The sequence below is a fragment of the Gobio gobio genome, assembly GCF_949357685.1.
Source record: "Gobio gobio genome assembly, chromosome: 14".
In the NCBI taxonomy this organism is placed as follows: domain Eukaryota; kingdom Metazoa; phylum Chordata; class Actinopteri; order Cypriniformes; family Gobionidae; genus Gobio; species Gobio gobio.
Genome location: NC_137107.1, coordinates 40,871,467 through 40,889,220, shown reverse-complemented (window position 1 = coordinate 40,889,220; position 17,754 = coordinate 40,871,467). Strand labels below are relative to the sequence as shown.

The following is a 17,754-nucleotide window of genomic DNA, read 5'->3' as shown; positions in this document are numbered from 1 at the left end:
ATCATCAGCAGTATGGAGCAGTACATGTAGCAGTAGTAAGCAGCACTGAGCACACGACACGCCACCTCACCGAACACCCAATCTGAAGCGTTCAGCTGGTAGTGGATCTTCAGAGGCAGCAGCAGGGTGAAGAGCAGGTCCACACACGTCAGGTGAGACATGTAGATCACAGATGGTTTCTTCTCTTGAATCTTACAGGTGAACGTCACCAAGGCCAAAGCGTTCAGGGGCAAACTAATGAGGATGATGAAGATGTAGAACGAGGGCATGACACGTGTGACCATCAAGCCTTTGAGAAAGAGAACAGCCTTCACTGAGATGCCAAGTGTTTTGTGGATTACTGAGTTGTTCAATATCTCGTGTGTTACTGAGTTGTTCAATGCCTCGTGGATTACTGGGGTGTGTAACATCTCTCGGATTTCAACGGTCTTCCAAAGATTATCATAATTTGCTTCAAAGCTAGCACCTGTAAGCCGCACAAAACACAATGAGAGAAGGTCATATACTACTAAAACATACAATTATTAGGAAAAAATGAGCATGAGATCCACCCCTAAACATTACTATCACCGGGGTGTAAGCGGATCGTACCGACACTTTATGAATGAAATTGTATGAATTTATACGAAGAAGCCACCAATTTTGCAAAATATAAATAGTTAGAAATTGTGATGAGATTGTGTTGCATATTACCGAAAGTCCTTTTTATGTAAGGAGAATCTATAATAAACACAAAAGACCATTAGTGAAAACTCTCGTAATACCACCAGAGAATGATTAAGAGAACCCTGGGGTGTTTCTAGGTTTTAATATATATTATAAAAATGATATTATAAAAATCACAATCTCTCTCGCACACACACAATCAGTTACTACACGTATCATTATATATCTTTATAGTGCAGTTCTTTACTACAGTCTTACTTAGTTTTTTTTTCTTCTTACTTGGTAAGAAAATGTCTGTGGGAACGCGCATATTGACTGTGAAACCGCCTCCTCCACTGCCGTCTGTGACACCGCCTCCTCCACTGCCGTCTTTGACACCGCCTCCTCCACTGCCGTCTTTGACACAGCCTCCACTACCATCTGTGACACCGCCTCCACTACCATCTGTGACACCGCCTCCACTGCCGTCTGTGACACAGCCTTCACTGCCGTCTGTGACACAGCCTTCACTGCCGTCTGTGACACCGCCTCCTCCACTGCCGTCTGTGACACAGCCTCCACTGCCGTCTGTGACACCGCCTCCACTGCCGTCTGTGACACCGCCTCCTCCACTGCTGTCTGTGACACCGCCTCCACTGCCGTCTGTGACACCGCCTCCTCCACTGCCGTCTGTGACACCGCCTCCACTGCCGTCTGTGACACCGCCTCCTCCACTGCCGTCTGTGACACCGCCTCCTCCACTGCCGTCTGTGACACCGCCTCCACTGCCGTCTGTGACACCGCCTCCACTGCCGTCTGTGACACCGCCTCCTCCACTGCTGTCTGTGACAACGCCTCCACTGCCGTCTGTGACACCGCCTCCTCCACTGCCGTCTGTGACACCGCCTCCACTGCCGTCTGTGACACCGCCTCCTCCACTGCCGTCTGTGACACCGCCTCCATTGCTGTCTGTGACACCGCCTCCTCCACTGCCGTCTGTGACACAGCCTCCACTGCCGTCTTTGACAACGCCTCCACTGCCGTCTGTGACACCGCCTCCTCCACTGCCATCTGTGACACAGCCTCCACTGCCGTCTTTGACACCGCCTCCACTGCCGTCTTTGACACCGCCTCCTCCACTGCCATCTGTGACACAGCCTCCACTGCCATCTGTGACACCGCCTCCTCCACTGCCGTCTGTGACACTACCTCCACTGCCGTCTGTGACACCGCCTCCTCCACTGCCATCTGTGACACCGCCTCCTCCACTGCTGTCTGTGACACCGCCTCCTCCACTACCATCTGTGACACCGCCTCCTCCACTGCTGTCTGTGACACCGCCTCCTCCACTGCTATCTGTGACTCCGCCACCACTGCCTCCCCTGTCATCTGGAAAGGTAAGCATCAAATCTTAAAACAATACTCTTCCTATTACTAATGAAAACTACATGACTCTGCGGCTGATGTCTCTGCAGCTACATTTGATTTCCACCAAATGGCACTAATATTCCTCCTTTTGTTGGATTTTAAATGTCATAAAAATTTTAACATTTTAACTTAAATACTGCTTTTTATAAATCAGATACCCAGTGCTTGTTATACTTTAGTGCTTTAACGTCTTTTTAGAGCTGGGTTCTAAATCTTCTGAATTTAGATCAGATTTATAGCTATATTGTATTTAGGGCTTGCGATGCTTTCAGGCTTTGCTTTATGCATTTCCCTAGTGTTGAAATCAGGAATATATAAATTTAAGGAAACCAAATTCCTGGCCATTTAAAAGTCATTAAATGCCATTTAACCACTGCATCATTTAAGTAGGTAAAAAATTGTTTTATTCCATGGTTTTCACCTAACAGAGTTTCAGAACAAATACAAGTTAATAAATGTTCTGCCAAAAATAAGGAAGACTCGTTTGATTCGAGAGCCCTTGAGAGAACCTGGACACATCTGAGAAAAGGCTTTCTTTTTATCCGAAGCAAACTATAGTAGGCCTACTGATACAAATTATACTGATATCCCTCCTGTATTGTCATGAAAGCTTCAGCATAGGTTCTACCAGCAAGACTCTAATTCCACGTCATTCATTATCAGCCAATTTCCAAATATAAGACTGACCTAACGGTCTCAAGAAGTTCTCTCCATCCTCCCCACCACCAGGTTGGCCCTTTGCTTTGTCTGGGGTTGGCTCTGCCCCTGCCTTCATCTTCAAGCAGAATCTGCCAGTATACCTGAAGACCTGGACTATGGACTGTGTCTACGCCAAAAGGACTTACATCTATTGTCTGTTTATTCTTCTTTAGAATATAAATATCAAACGTTTATCTGCATACTGAGTCTTTCTGGTAGGTTCTGTGGTTCACTTCTTGCTGGATTTGCACCTTTAATTTGCACATTAATTCATAGGAACATGATAAGTTGTGACCGCAAGATAATTTTGTCGAGGTAACGTCATTGTTATGCTTTGGCCACGCAATGTAAAGTCGTGGCCTCAAGATCCTATGTTGAGGGAAGAATATTTTTCTTGTAGCAAAGACTTATTTATGTTGAAGGAACCACATCTATTTCTCACGGCCACAAGTTAAATGCGTAAACAACCTGCACGACCATAGCAACCTAGAAGTATCAGAAATGGATAGGCATATAATAATATTTTTTTAAATTTAAAGCTACACTGTGTAACTTTTTTAGTTTATTCTTAGCTAAAAACACTTAGTTCTTTCAAAATTATATGTGCTCATGAATGTATATTTACTTCTTTCAAGTAATAATGTATTCTCGTAAGTTTATAATATGCCATTGAAAATACATACGGGTGAGGGGTTCGGATGCTGGTCTCCATGTTGCCCCTCCATCTTGAAAGTACATTAGCCAAAGAGGGACATACCCGTAAATTCAAGCTTCGCCTTTCGCGTTTTAACACTCGATGGCACCGTGTCGAATGTGGACGAGGTCAAACTGGAAGCCATGTTAATCTTGGACTAAATCGGCCACCGTAAGAGTTAAAACGAAATCGGAATTGAGAGGAACAGAAACTAATATTCACTGGATGGTCATATACCTTTTCACCACTAGATGGGGTAAAATATCACACAGTGTAGCTTTAAGAATGACAAAATAAGGGCAAAGTGTAGAAATTTGTATAGCCTATTAATATATTGTGTGCGATGTTGCCTATAGACAACAACATTCAAAGGAAGTTTATTATCAATGAATGATAAAAGAATATGTAAGAACATTAAAGGGTTAGTTCACCCAAAAATGAAAATTCTGTCATTAATTACTTACCCTCATGTCGTTCGACACCCGTCAGACCTCCGTTCATCTTCGGAACAGAAATGAAGATATTTTAGTTGAAATCTGATGGCTCTGAAAGGCCTCCATTGGCACAATGGCACGTTACACTCTCAAGACCCTTAAAAGGTACTAACGACGTTGTTACAAAGTCCATCTCACTACAGTGGTTCTAAAATAACTTTATGAATCGGCGAGAATCGTTATTTAGGGTTTTTTTGCGCAGAAAAACTACTTACATAGTGATGACGATTTCAAAACAAGGCATCATGAAGCTTCGAAGCGTTATGAATCAGCGAGTCGAATCAGCGGTTTGAATCGCCAAATTTCAGCAGTTTGGCGGTTTGACACGCGATCCGAATCATGATTCGGCTCACTGATTCATAACGCTTCAAAGCTTCATGATGCCTTGTTTTGAAATCGTCATCACTATGTAAGTTGTTATTTAGGGTTTTTTTACGCACAAAAACTATTGTCGCCGATTCATAAAGTTATTTTAGAACCACTGTAGTGAGATGGACTTTTTAACGACGTCTTTAGTACCTTTTAAGGGTCTTGAGAGTGTAAAGTGCCATTGTGCCAATGGAGGCCTTTCAGAGCCATCAGATTTCAACTAAAATATCTTAATTTCTGTTCCGAAGATGAACGGAGGTCTTACGGGTGTCGAACGACATGAGGGTAAGTAATTAATGACAGAATTTTCATTTTTGGGTGAACTAACCCTTTAAGTATTATAGGCCAACAAGAAACAATTTGTAGCCTACACTATATTGCCAAACGTGTTGGGACACCCCTCCAAATCATTGAATTCAGGTGTTCCAATCCCTTCCATGGCCACAGGTGTATAAATTCAAGCACCTAGGCATGCAGATGCTTCTACAAACATTTGTGAAAGAATGGGTCGCTCTCAGGAGCTCAGTGAAATCAATCCATCTGTGCAATAAGTCCATTCGTGAAATTTCCTCACTATTAAATATTCCACGGTCAACTGTTAGTGGTATTATAACAAAGTGGAAGCAATTGGGAACAACAGCAACTCAGCCATGAAGTGGTAGGACACGTAAAATCACAGAGCAGGGTCAGCGCATACTGAGACACACAGTGCGCAGAAGACGCCAACTTTCTGCAGAGTCAATAGCTACAGACCTCCAAATTTATGTGGCTTTCAGATTAGCTCAAGAACAGTGCATAGAGAGTTTCATGGAATGGGTTTCCATGGCTGAGCAGCTGCATCTAAGCCTTACATCACCAAGTGCAATGCAAAGCGTCGGATGCAGGGGTGTAAAGCACGCCGCCACTGGACTCTAGAGCAGTGGAGACGTGTTCTCTGGAGTGACAAATCACGCTTCTCTGTCTGGCAATCTGATGGGTGAGTCTGGGTTTGCCGATTGCCAGGAGAACGGTACATGTCTGACTGCGTTGTGCTAAGTGTAAATTTTGGCGGACGGGGGAATATGGTGTGGGGTTGTTTTTCAGGGGTTGGGCTTGGCCCCTTAGTTCCAGTGAAAGGAACTCTTAATGCTTCAGCATACCAAGACATTTTGGACAATTTCATGCTCCCAACTTTATGGGAACAGTTTGGGGATGGCCCCTTCCTGTTCCAACATGAGTTTCGTGTGGAGGAACATGACTGGCCTGCACAGAGTCCTGACCTCAACCCGATAGAACACATTTGGGATGAGTTAGAGCGGAGACTGCGAGCCTGACCCTCTCGTCCAACATCAGTGCCTGACCTCACAAATGTGCTTCTAGAAGAATAGTCAAAAATTCCCATAAACACACTCCTAAACCTTGTGGAAAGCCTTCCCAGAAGAGTTGAAGCTGTTATAGCTACTAAGGGTGGGACAACTCCATATTAAACCCTACAGATTAATAATGGGATGTCATTAAAGGTCATGTGCATGTTAAGGCAGACGTCCTAAAACTTTTGGCAATATAGTGTGTCTCACAGTCTTTTTAATTCTTTCACTGGTCGTCATTATTTATTTATTATGCCCATTAAACCTAAATAACATGAAACATATAGCTTAATATGTTAAATTCCCATAAGTGAACTTCCCCCGTGTGCCTACAGAAATAATGTCATATAATCAAAGCTTGTTTGGCATAACTGGCAGGCATTTACAGTATTTACAAAACATAGGATATGGTACTAATACATATAGCCTATTAATAATAACCAAATAACTTAATTTAAATGCTGTCACAGGCACAAGGGGCTACACATATAGACACTCATTTATCGTCACATAGTCTGGTGTAGTCAAAGTCAAAACTTCAAGTCAGGCATTTATCAATTTTTACAAAATATATAGGCTACTTAAGTAACATAATTCAGCCCAAGACTCAGGCAGAGATCAAACATGAACACAAGAACTGCTCGAAATGCCAACAGAAAGTGTCAACCAAAACAAACAGGACTTCATCATGAATGCAGGGCAAACAACATTTACATAGACAGGGGCTGAATCCAAAACCAACCCCTATACCCTCAAAATGGGGCATTATTTGGGGGGTCCGCCATTTGTAGTGGTGTCCAAAACCATAGTGGACGTTATTGAGTGCACTCATTCAATCCCACATTTCACCACAATAACGAGTGTACAGCTGATGTACACTCAACGGATGTCCGACTTCATGCCCTCATTTTCATTCACTCCTTCAAGTGAACTATATTAGTAGACTAACATAGGGAATAGTAAATGAGGGTTTAGGTGGCGATTTCGGATTCAGCCACGGTAATGAACTAAGAAAACAAGAATGAACTAAGAAAACAAGAGACAGGTGAAACAGGTTAACTTATAATGAGCAGAGGATACTGGGAAATTAAGTCCGGGAAACAGTGAGGGATGAGGCTGTCATCTGCTGGTAGGGGAGCGCGGGGCACAACCTAATGCGGGGTTAGGCCGGTTTCACACCACACGCGTTAGCAGGGCGTAAGCAGCGCGTGTTTTTTTCGGCGCCCATGTTAACAGATTAGAGCATTCACACCGCACGCAGAGGCGGCGCGGCAGTGAGTAGCAGGAGCAGAGCAGAAGCAGCAGTGCCGCGATCGTTTTGGCGCCGAGTCTATTTTTGCCGCGCTGCTCACGCTGAATTAAAGCCACAGTGGATTGTTCTTGATCAAAACTGACCTGATTAACATGGAAAAGAACAAATTTCACCATGAAATCATGTAGTGAAGTGTCCCGTGTGTTTTACGATCACCATATGACATCCAGCGCTGTGAAAAAAATTATAAAATACACGAAAACACAACACTGCCAGAAGTTTATGCCCAAACTTGAAAGGTCCGTATAAATGATTAAAACTAGAGGCTTATCTTAATTTTAAAGGTTACTTTTATCATGTAAACTACATATATATATATATATATATATATATATATATATATATATATATTTATTTATTTTAGACGTGGAGGAAGCATGCTGCCCATCATAAATCAAAGCACGAGACAGACAGGGGTCGGGAGATAACACCGGGAAAGGTGACAATGGACGATATTCGTCTGTATTTGCAATATACAAGCTGCAGTTCAGCTGCGCGCAACAAACGCTGCCAGTGTGAAAGCACAAAGGGTGCGCGCGGCTCCCGCACTCCATACGCTCCGCTCCTGCGCTGCTTACGCCCTGCTAACGCGTGCAGTGTGAAACCGGGGTTGTAACGCGCATGTTTTAACCCTTTCCACACATGCCAGAATGACGAAACTTAGTGTATTTACTAGTTGCCATATCAACATTATTTAGAGAAAAAATAGCGCCAAAATTAAAAAATCTCTGGAAGATATCACTGAACATGTATTTAACCATTAACAAAAGTAAATTTCTTACTTAAGTTAAGTTTTCATCTCTGTTTTTTGTGTTTATTTAAAATAAGACAAATCCAATATTATTTTAAACTTATATCTGTTATTTAACAGTTGAGATCGTTCTTTAATGCTGATCTAACCAGCAGAAGACACGAGCCGCGGTTTAAATCCCAGTTGTGCAGGTGGGGTGTGTTGTAGCAATGAGCCCCTATTAGAAATATGCCATTATATTGTATACTTTTATGAATTCTTTTGAGAAACCATGAGAAAAGGGTGAATAATGACTGAGAGTTAATGTTCAGAAATTATTCATTATTATTATGTTTTGAACTGTGCTGTATAGTTGTATTTAGCAATGTGTTTGTAGTCAAACTGTAGTAGTCAAAATGCTTATATTTTTAATGATTAAAAAAAATGCCATTATTTTATTTTAAAAAGTTAATAATTGTATTTTGTTGACAAAATATTTTAGTTTGTGTTGTATATTTTTTTAATTATATCAGGTAACATTTTAAGCTGTTATTTGGTCATGTTACATTGTGCCCCACCACATGTTACAATGTATACAACTATGGGGCATGTTGTCACATTTCACTTCCATTCTTTTGGGGTAAATCAAGAAAAAAGTATACACTGTATTAATGAAACAAAACCACATAACTGTACTAGACATGTGTGCAATTAATGTGGGAAACAATAAATACTCTGAACCCCAAGTGGATTTACACAAACTGAGAAAGGAAAAAAGCGTTAGGTTGTGCCCCGCTTTCCCCTACTTAAGGGTACAGCAGCCGACAGATGTCACAGCATGATATAGTTTTAAATAGAATAATATATGAGTGCATACAGTGCATAAATTGAACACCGGCACTTCATTCCATACCGTTAATACTGGCAGATAAATACAGAATATGGCAATTGTTGTTGTAATAGAGATCCACTTCATTTTTTGTTTGTTTGATACAGCTGTAAGAGCATTTTATGTGTTTGATGGTGTTTTCACTCTTTTTGTCTTTCTGCACCAAAACACAGATCTGATTTGCTGTCTGCACTGAGACGAGCCGTAGTAGTACAGAAGAGGATCCAGAAAAACACTTGCGCTCCCCAAACACACAGCCAACAGGTAAGCAACATATGATGAATCTCCCTCTCCTCCAGTAGCTAAACGAACACAGTGGTACAACAGGATACCATTGGTTGGAGCGAAACACACCACAAACTCAATCAGCACGGCAATAACCATAAATCACAGCTCTCCTTCGTTTGCCTGAAGATGATGATGATGTTGCTAAGCGATCAGACTTTGCACTGAGTGCATATATGATAGTAAAGTAGCTCACTAATGTGACAACCAGTGGCAAGAAGAAGTAGAGGCAGGAGAGGATGGAGAACAGGTACACATAATACAGCACTGTAGGGTCATTGTGGAGCAGTGCATCATGACAAGTGATGCCCACATCCTTAATCTTGACCGTTTGTCATAGCACATAGCACATAGCACATAACACTTACAGCACATCAGCAAGACATAACTGGCAAATGTCTTGTCAAAATGATCAGATTTTTTTAACGGCTCACGGTTGAGCTGATGTACTTACCCTTGACTGCAGTGCATGTCTTCGCTACTATAATTAAAAGCAAGACAGTTTGTACTCCCATGATTACAGATCAGCTGGCAGTTTCTAACTTCATAAAATGTAATTTAACAACTTAAAATGATGCAATTTCTGAATCCTAAATAGCCACAGCCGCACAGTCGTTCTTGATTTTTGAGTGTGAAAATGAGGATCACTGGAACCTTAAGCCACATTCAAATTACATGATGAATTATGAATAGATGATGGTTGCTTTGTGGGCGTCTCCTGAAGCTATTTTCAGTTTTTCCATCTCCTGGATGTTGTATCTCAGTGCAAATTTGCTCAGTCCATGTGTTTTGGAGAGTATTTTCTTTTCAGACATTATGCAGAAATTCAACAAAAATATAAAAAAGACTGTTGACCTATTGGCTAGACATTTGAATAAACATAGTCACTAGCTGATTCAGTTATCAGAACATCCATGTTAAGCAAAAATGCTGAAAAGTTCTAGACTAAAACTTAAAAATGAAAAACAAGGGATAAACCTGCTCATGAAAAAAATATACTGAATTTAAGATATATTTTCTGAAAAAATACAATGCTTCACACGCAAAATGTTTAATTACCAATTAAGACAAATAATACTCGCTATAGCCTGCAGTCAAATGAGATGTGAATTCTTCATGAAAAGAGATCTCACAACACCTAATTGCTTTCTGACTTCAGGAAACCATCTCTACTACACATTCTCAGAAAAAAAGGTACAGTGGAGGTACAATTTTGTTCCTTGAAGAACAAAACGTATAACTGTACCTTTAAAGGTGCACAATTGGTCCTTAGGGTACAATTAAACCATTGGCAGGCAAGTTCGGTCCTAGTGAGTCGCTGTCCTGCAGAGTTTGACTCCAACCCTGAAAGATATCTATAGAAGCTCTTATTGAGAATTAACAGAGGTTTAGATGTTGGTTTTATTGAAAATATTTGGTCACCATTGTGGTGATGAGTGTTTTCTTTAGTTGGGCAGTTTGACACTTAGATTTGTATGTGAGTTTGTGGTTTTTGTTACAGTGTTAACAAAACACAAAATCTGTTCAAATCAAAAGAAGCCATAAACGAAAATTGTCATGAAGAAAAATGGTTGACTAAACTCATCACTGACTAACAATATCAATAAATATTATTCACCAACAATACTTTCCATACCACAGATCAGGCATTCTGAATTTTGATTTTTAAATACATTCTAGGGAGAAAAAAGTTTAGATGCACACAGATATCAAGAATCAGCATATGAATCTCAACAATGGTGACATACTTAATGCTGAAATGCATGCTGGGAGCCATGAGTTTTATACTGTGGTGGCTTAGTAGGGTTGGAGCTAAACTCTGTAGGACATCAGCTCTAGGACCGAACTTGCCTACCCCTGACTTAGAGGTACACAAATGTACCCTTAAGGGTACTACCCCAGTGACAGAGACTTGTACCTTAAAAGGTTCAATTTTGTACTCTTTTTTTGAGAGTGCAGATTCTCAAGACAGTGTTTCTTCTCCCTCTTAATGCTCAGTATCTTTTGGAAATCCCAGGATGCTTGTTACCATCTTATGACATCATTGGACCTTCATCCTCTATTTGGAGTCCGTTTGGTGCCATTATTCAACCCACAGGGCCCTTGGGAGAGGATGCTCTAATTGCATCACTCAAAGCTCAGAAAGAGGCAGTGCTTTGGGTGTTTACAAAATCATAATTTCCTGATCACTGCCTCAGTGTGTCATTTTAGGAGCAAGAAATGAATGAATTCAATATATCACAGGTTTCAGAAAACAATATCAACATATTTGGGTTACACTTTAGAATACTGATCCATCATTCATGAATCTCTACACAGGACCAATAGGCTGAAGTTGTCATACTCAATTCTAGTCAGAATATTAGTCTGATACTGCTCCATTGGGCTGTGATTTTGGGGCGTGTTTCAACCGAACCAGGAAAGACCTCAATTGGATAGACCTAAAAACCATTCAGAGCAACGGAGTGACGCATAGTTGTCAACAGAACTCAGCTGCACGCACGCTGGAAGAAGTAGAAGAAGAAGAAGAATGTAAACGATCTTTGCCGGTGTTGTAAAAAATAATTTAAGGATACACGGAGTACTTACCAACATGACCATCATTTTTTGAGAGAAATAGTAAAGGTGAATGCAAATGCGAACAAGTTCTATGTTAAGGATTAGAACAAATTCAACCCAAGCGCTCTTTGGTTACGTGGATGATGACGTTACTGTTGATCATCTGTCCATCATCGTATAAAGCCCGCCCTGACAATTTCATTGGTCCGAACAGCTCCTGTTCTGGCATAGTTGCTCCACAATGGATCAAGTCCAAATGCAAACCTCAAATGTTGTGGGCGGGGCTAAGTTCGGCTGGCATCCAGGCTACAGGAATAAGTGAGTAATGCAGAATTAACACTCAACTTATTAGCTAATAAGTAACTACTATTTTTCATACCACACAGAGGGCTACTAAGTACTACATAATCTGAAGATCATGGTAACCCATTAGTATTGACTTAAAGATATAGTTCACCCAAAAATGAAAATTCTGTCATCATTTACTCCTCAAGTTGTTCCAAACCTGTAAATGTTTTTCTTCTGCTGAACACAAACAAAGATATTTGGAATAATGTTTGTAACCAAGCAGATTCAAGCAACCAATGACTACCATAGTATTGCCTATTTCGGAGTGTATATTTACACCAAGTGCAAATAGTGTGCCTTGTTGGTAAGTGCTATTAGCACTAGCTCCGCCTAAGAATGCCTGGTTGGGGAACACACGATTTAAAACGATGTGCATGTCCCAACCATAGACGGTAAAAAATATGGACACAGTGTCCGTGACGCCACCCATAGGATTCTGAAGAGCAGTTTTGAAGCGTAAAGTAGGGACGAGCTGGCCGTTGCCATCTTGCAAGCGTGTCCTCAAGCATTACTCCCGGATAACAGAAAATGGGCAAAAAGACGGGACGTGGGTGGAGATGAGGTGACTAACAGACAGCAGATAAATGGCTATCCACCTGTCACTCAAAGTGCTCTTAATTATGCAGAATTTTAAGGCTTTATATAATGTAAACGAATGAGTTATAAAAAAATTCACCCCCTTCACAGTTGTCATGAAGGGCAAAATTAGCCGTATAGACCACAATTTGTACCAGGCAGTAAACATGTTTTTTTCTGCTGTAAAATTGGCCATTTTAACATGGGGCTCAATGAGACTCTGCTCCCTTCTGGAGCCTGTCCCTAGTGGCCAGTCAATGAATTGCAGTTTAAATCACTTCCGTATTGGCTTCAAGAGAAACTGGGGGAGATTGCCCCTTGGTCCCAAACATACTCTCAAACGTTGATTTTTTTATGCTTGTTTGCGAAATGGTGGGAAATCCGATGATTCTTAGTCAATATCAAACTCCTTAGTTTGTGTTATCTGTTATCTAACCCACCTTGAGTGAAGCACACAACTTTCTGAGAACTTGTTCAAGGCTACAGACAATGAACACACTAGTTCTATTGAGAAGAGTATCAACGTTTTATCAAACAAGAATGTGGGTAACACTTTACATTAAGGTTCCTTTTGTAAAGGGTTCATAAAGGTGTTTGTTAATGACTAATGACTTTTTGTGCAATATCATGGGTAAGACAGTAACTTATGACATATAACATAAGTCAGTAACATAACATAAGTCATGAATTCAGAAACCAACTGCATATTTTGTTATATTTAACAAAAACATCTTATATAAGCTTATAACACCTATATGGTTTGATTTAGTTTATGTTTAAAATTTCCCTTATACCAGTCAGAATTGATCTAATGTGAACAAAATACTGCAACAACAAGATTAATTATATTAACACCAAGAAGAAAACGTAAAACTTAAAATAAAATCAATAACAAAACAGGCTTGAGATAACAATAGTCCCATTTAAATGAAGTAACTACAGCTTGACATTTGATATACATTTACAAACACAACATTTTTACTCTCTTGGCAAGTATTTTCTATGTTTTACTCTCCATGAACACATCTTTACCAGGACTACTGCTATTTCACACAGCAATGTGAAAAACTTTAAGACCTTGTTTCTTTGCAAATCATCTGGCCTTTCCTCATGTTACATATCGTCACCTTCCTAAATTAATTGCAAGACAAGTCAAATTACTTGGGCAATTATTTTAGGAAGGTGGCGACATCAATGCTTGGTCAGAATTCAGCAACATCAGAGTAAAAATACTGAAAAAAACTGTGAATAAGTAAAAAAATAAGTGTTTTTGACTCTATCTTATATAGGCATTTCTATTGAATAGGAAAGTGAAACTTAGCAGTACATATCTAAATATAGGCAAGGCAAGTTTATTTATGTAGCATATTTCATACACAATGGTAATTCAAAGTGCTTAAAATAGAAAAGGAATTATGATAACATAGCCTATGCATAAGAATAAAAATACCATGTATAAGAAATTAAAATAAAAACAAGGATAGCAGTTGTAAAGAGAATTAAAAATAATAAAATGATGATAAATAGATCCCAAACTGCCTGATTCTCTAAATTCAGGGTACCCCTATCTGAGATGGAAGAGATGGAGCAGGTTCGCAATGTCTCCTGGACCTTGCAAGTTTGTCCAAGATGGGCTCCTGTAGGGGACGTTACCTATGCCACGCAGGGCCTCCCCTTTCTTGAGTCCACTTCTTTGCATTTGGTCTGCTACCATTTTACCTATGCCTTTAGTATGTAACGACGCTATCAGCGTTTTCTTATACCATTAACCCTTAGTATAACTATGACTTACTCTTCACAAGCGGAATGAAGCGAAGCACACTGCTCTCCTTTTCCAGTCAGACAGCCCCAACCAAAAATAATAAATCAACAGATGCATAAGATATAGAAATATACATTTTAAAGAGAATTAAAGATAATAAAATGATGCTACTATATAGATCAAATAACAATAACCAATGTTAAAAACAAAGTTAAACTAAAACAGTTATAAAAAGAATAGAAAGATGATACATAGATAAAATGCACAGCTAAACAGATGTGTTTTGAGTCTGGATTAGAGCACATCTGATCGGTTCAGGAAGCTGGTTCCAGCTGCGGCTGGCATAATAGCTAAACGCAGACTCTCCTTGCTTTGAGTGAACCCTTGGTATTTCTAACCGGCTTGATCCTGATGATCTGAGTGATCTGTTGGGTCTGTATTTAATAGGGGTGTCACGATTCTCCAAATCCTAGATTCGATTAAATTTTCGATTCTAAGGTCACGGTTCCATTCGATTCTCGATTTTTATTAAAAAAAAATTAAAGCACAGGTTGCTATGCCATTTTTAGACTAGACTTTTATGCAATATAATATCTGACCTTTGTTCGCAATGTACCACACTACATTGTCAAATTTATTTTAGTTAACGTTTATTAACAACAATCTAACAACTTATGTCTTCAGTGTTCAGTCAATTGAAAACTTAAGCAAAATAACCTGCCATCTAGTTTCTCTTTTGTAAGTGCAGTCTTCTTCACAGAAGATGACATTCAAGTTCACAACAAAACCAACAAAAACATAAAACAGCCATGTCCATAGTCTTCTCTGAACAATTAAGTGTCTTAAACTATTTCCGAACAGTTGAACATATACCACACTGATAATAACTACTTTTTATCCCCTGAGAATGAAAACTGTATTTTTTCATTCTTTCATGTTCTTCCTAAAGACGGATATGTTGTTTAGAGCTGCTCTTTGAGTTGTCAAACATTTTTTATAATAGAACAAGACGACAACTGTAACAATTTTGCAGTTTCAAGTTCTTCTTAAAGAGGAATATGGAAAGAGAACTGCTAAACTATTGCTAAAATACTGTAGTCAAGGCAAATGTGCGCTGATCAGACCTTCAATAACTTTCTCCTTTACATTATTGTACATGGAGGGAATCACCGTAGCTGTATGATGTGATCTACTATGGATTTCGTAGCGTGGATCTAGCATGCTGATTAAATGCCTAAAACTGTAGTTTTCCACCACCGAATAAGGTTGCATGTCTGCGGCTATGAATACTCCTAACACGCGCGTAATTCCATTTGCACGCGAACGTTGTCAATATAACTCACTGGAAATCCAAAATACTTCCACACCGGCGACTTCAGTGAAAGAGGAGTTCTGTCGATGGGTCTCCTGCATCTGCAGTTGCCATGCTATCTTTTGAATGGCTGTAGCTGAGGTTGACTCGCAGCACTTCAACATGTCTGTTTTTTTCCGCTTGGCAAGCAAACGAACGTGACATGGGGGCGTGGCAGCATCGACGATTCCATTTTTTAATTGGAAGTTCGAGATTGTGACTTAATTTCGGTCGATTTCGATTTAAAATCGAAATTGTGACACCCTTAGTATTTAATCAGCATATCTGCAATGTATTGAGGTCCTAGGCCATTGAGTGATTTATAAACAAGTAACAGCACTTTAACATTTGTCCTAAATGTAACTGGAAGCCAGTGTAAAGACCTGAGGACTGGTGTGAAATGGTCATATTTTCTGGTTCTGCTCAGCTGCAGCTGTCTAATGGTCTTTTTGGGAAGGCCGGTGAGAAGACCATTACAATAGTCCACCCTACTGGTGATGAAAGCATGAACGAGTTTCTCTAAGTCTTGCCTGGAAACAAAGCATCTAATACTTGCGATATTTTTCAGATGATAGTAAGCTGGTTTAGTTATTGTTTTTACATGACAACTGAAACTCAGGTCCGACTCCAAAATCACATTAAGACATTAAGTTTTTTGTTTTTAGACCTTTAGCCTCAAGGTATGCGTTCACCTTGAAAATTTCATATTTATTTCCAAATGCAGTGAGTTCAGTTTTATCTTTGTTTAATTGAAGAAAGTTTTGGCACATCCAAATGTTAACTTCATCTATGTATTTGCACAGGGAGTCATTAGGTGATAGTGCTAAGTAGGTCTGTGTGTCGTCTGCATAGCTGTGAGAAGCATTTTTGTTATTTCATTATTTATTATTTGGCTCAGTGGCAGTATACAGGTTGAATAGGAGAGGTGCAAGAAGTGACCCTTGTGGGACTCCGCATGTCATGGATGTCCACTCATACTTATGGTCACCAATGCTCACATAAAAACCTCTCCCTTCTAAGTACAACCCCAAATCAGAAAAAGTTGGGACAGTATGGAAAACGTAAATAAAAAAAAAGAAGTGATTTCTAAATTTACTTTGACTTGTATTTCATTGCAGACAATATGAACACAGAATATTTCATGTTTTGTCTGGTCAACTTCATGTCATTTGTAAATATGCATCCTTTCCTGTCATTCAGACCTGCAACACATTTAAAAAAAAGTTGGGACAGGAGCAATTTAGGGCTAGTAATGAGGTAAAATGGTTAAATAATGATGTGATTTGAAACAGGTGATGTCAACAGGTGATTGTAATTATGATTTGGTACAAAAGCAGCATCCAAGAAAGGTCTAATCCTTTAGGAGCAAAGATGGGCCGAGGATCGCCAGTTTGCCAACAAATACGTGAGAAAATTATTGAAATGTTTAAAAACAATGTTCCTCAAAGAAAGATAGGAAGAGATTTGGATATTTCACATTCAACAGTGCATAACATAATTAAAAGATTCAAGGAATCTGGAGGAATTTCAGTGCGTAAAGGACAAGGGCGCAAGCCTAAGCTGAACAACCGTGATCTCCGATCCCTCAGGCGGCACTGCATCAAGAATCGTCATTCATCTATAAGCGATATCACCACATGGGCTCAGGACTACTTTGGCAAACCTTTGTCAAGTACCACAATATGTAGTTACATCCACAAATGCCAGTTAAAACTGTACTGTGCCAAAAGGAAGCCCTATGTTAACAGTGTCCAGAAGCGCCGTCGACTTCTCTGGGCTCGGAGGCATCTAGGATGGACCATCACACAGTAGAAACGTGTACTGTGGTCAGATGAATCAGTATTTCAGGTATTTTTTGGGAGGAATGGATGCCGTGTGCTCCGGACCAAAGAAGAAAAGGATCATCCAGACTGTTACCAGCAACAAGTCCAAAAGCCAGGGTCTGTCATGGTATGGGGTTGTGTCAGTGCCCTTGGCAAAGGTAACTTGCACTTCTGTGAAGGCACCATTAATGCTTAAAAGTACATCGAGATTTTGGAGCATAATATGTTGCCTTCAAGAAGACATCTTTTCCAGGGACGTCCATGCATATTTCAACAAGACAATGCAAAACCACATTCTGCACACATTACAAAGTCCTGGCTGCGGAGGAAGAGGGTACGGGTACTTGACTGGCCTGCTTGCAGTCCCGACCTGTCTCCAATAGAGAATGTGTGGCGCATTTTGAAGCGCAAAATGCGACAACGAAGACCCCGTACTGTTGCCCA

The 17,754-nt window shown here is 40.1% G+C and overlaps 1 protein-coding gene across 1 annotated transcript in view; it reads right to left on the bottom strand.

Annotated features, from left to right (window-relative positions):
- The window catches only part of LOC307137479 (uncharacterized protein), an 890,992-nt gene that overhangs the window by 339,617 nt on the left and 533,621 nt on the right, over positions 1 to 17,754 (bottom strand). The window lies entirely within an intron of this gene.